Here is a 2,487-nt window from a genome sequence, read left to right as displayed (position 1 = left end):
ACTTTTATCCGATTCGGTTCACATAAATTTGGGCATTCATTTCCAGAATTATTTTCTGTATCAAAAGTAAGAGCTCTAGCAGCCGATTGATGAAGCTCTTCCTTTTGTTTTTTCGTTAAACGGTGAATATATGACCGCGACATTCTCCTCATTTTAAATGATATTAGTTTTGTTTATTTTGTAAAATATTTTTTTTTCAATTAAATTATTAAATTTTTTATTTATGTAATGTCTAATTATTTAAATTTATGTTTATTTATTAGGTCCACCCTAAAAAACACAACTTGTATGTAGATGTTAGTTCACGCTAGGTAGAAGTAAAAGGAAGAGAGAAAAAAGAGAGCACACAAATAAGCAAAACGAGTTCACAAAAAGAAAAATTTAAATTTATGAAATATATATAAATTACCTTTTGTCTTGAAATAGTTTTTCTGGTATTAAACGAAAATAATATTTAAAACGCATTAATTAAATTAAAACTCAAGTCTTATTGCAGTGTACGATCAATAAATAATTAGTTTAACAGCCACACACAGTTTTAGGAACAATTTGTTTACATTTGTTTTGACCGTACACTGTTTTTAAGACTGTTAATAAGAGTTTATAAATTAAATATTTTTTGGCACAGGTACACATCACTTATTATTTTAATTAATCCAGTGTTTGGTTCATTTTGTTTAATTAACAGTATTGGAACTCCTATTTAGTTTGTTTATATCAACACTCAACAAACTAAGTAAGAGTTCCAATGCTGTTAATTAAACTATACTTACTTGAAAATTAGAACCGCAAAGAATATATTAATTTCACAAATCACAGAGGCATAAGCTATTTCAATTGAAAATCAAAATGCAAGTGGCGAGTAAAGCAAAAGAAACTTTAGAATGCATAAACAATGCTTCTTTATAGCTTCTTACATTCTTTTTCGCTTGCAAAGCATGCATGAAAGAAGCTTTTTTTATTGGAATGCGTTCCCAGTCGGAAGTTAGTTGTTTATGCATTCTAAAGAGTTTTTGTGCATTCTAAAGAGTTTTTGTGAAATCGTCCCTTCAACTTTAATGCATAAAAAAGCCTTATTTTGCAATGTAAACAAAAGGCTGAAACCCGAACGCTGCCGATAGTCCGATATTTTTTAGATCGTGTTTTTCACCGAAAACCTCGCTTACGAAAGAACGCAAAAAGAAGTCTTGTTTCGGAATGGACAAAAAATGGGAAACCAATTTAATCTATTTTTCTTAATGAACAGCAGCGGCGTAAATATATTCACTTTTTATCTTTAAAGTCAATATCAGAACGCTTTGTTATGTTTCTTAAATTAATTGTGTAAAAAATATTAATATTTAATTTTATTAATAATAATATTTATTGTATATTGTATTAGAAATTTATTAATTTGAATCAGTTTTTTATATATTTTAATTTTAGGTATTAATATATAAACGATTACATGATTTCTTTTCAAAGCGTGATTTTGTTTTGAATTATTATTTTACATTTGCCGGCGCTATAGTTTCCTCCGCCACTGTATTCACAAACCGAACAAAACGGAACTCTAAAAAGCAAACGACAAGAACAAAAGAGAACATGCAAGAAAGCGCGAGGTCTTTTTCGTTTCTTTTGCATTTCTCGCCACTTGTCTTTTGATTTTCAATTGAAACAGCTGGTGCCTCTGTGATTTGTGAAATTAATATATTCTTTGCGGTTCTAATTTTCAAGTAAGTATAGTTTAATTAACAGTATTGGAACTCTTACTTAGTTTGTTGAGTGTTGATATAAACAAACTAAATAGGAGTTCCAATACTGTTAATTAAACAAAATGAACCAAACACTGGATTAATTAAAACAATAAGTGATATGTACCTGTGCCAAAAAAATATTAAATTTATAAACACTTATTAACAGTCTTAAAAACAGTGTACGGTCAAAACAAATGTAAACAAATTGTTCTTAAAACTGTGTGTGGCTGTTAAATTAATTATTTATTGATCGTACACTGCAATAAGACTTGAGTTTTAATTTAATTAATGCGTTTTAAATATTATTTTCGTTTAATACCAGAAAACTATTTCAAGACAAAAAGGTAATTATATATATTTCATAAATTTAAATTTTTCTTTTTGTGAACTCGTTTTGCTTATTTGTGTGCTCTCTTTTCTCTCTCTCTTTTTTACTTCTACCTAGTGAACTAACATCTACATACAAGTTGTGTTTTTTAGGGTGGACCTAATAAATAAACATAAATTTAAATAATTAGACATTACATAAATAAAAAATTTAATAATTTAATTGAAAAAATATTTTACAAAATAAAACAAAACTAATATCATTTAAAATGAGGAGAATGTCGCGGTCATATATTCACCGTTTAACGAAAAAACAAAAGGAAGAGCTTCATCAATCGGCTGCTAGAGCTCTTACTTTTTGATACAGAAAATAATTCTGGAAATGAATGCCCAAATTTATGTGAACTCGAATCGGATAAAAGTG

The 2,487-nt window shown here is 27.8% G+C and overlaps 1 long non-coding RNA gene across 1 annotated transcript; it reads right to left on the bottom strand.

Annotated features, from left to right (window-relative positions):
* Nucleotides 1–21: 21 nt before the first annotated feature.
* LOC108146965 lies at nt 22–991 on the bottom strand. Its single transcript, XR_005977011.1, has 3 exons — nt 774–991; nt 410–431; nt 22–307 (listed from the first exon to the last, which is right to left on the bottom strand). It is a non-coding gene; the product is annotated as an uncharacterized LOC108146965 (long non-coding RNA).
* Between the last annotated feature and the right edge of the window lie 1,496 nt (nt 992–2,487).

Source organism: Drosophila elegans, unplaced genomic scaffold (assembly GCF_018152505.1).
Source record: "Drosophila elegans isolate 14027-0461.03 unplaced genomic scaffold, ASM1815250v1 contig_105, whole genome shotgun sequence".
In the NCBI taxonomy this organism is placed as follows: Eukaryota; Metazoa; Arthropoda; class Insecta; order Diptera; family Drosophilidae; genus Drosophila; species Drosophila elegans.
Note: the sequence above shows the minus strand (reverse complement) of the source record. Positions and strands in the feature narration are given on the sequence as shown.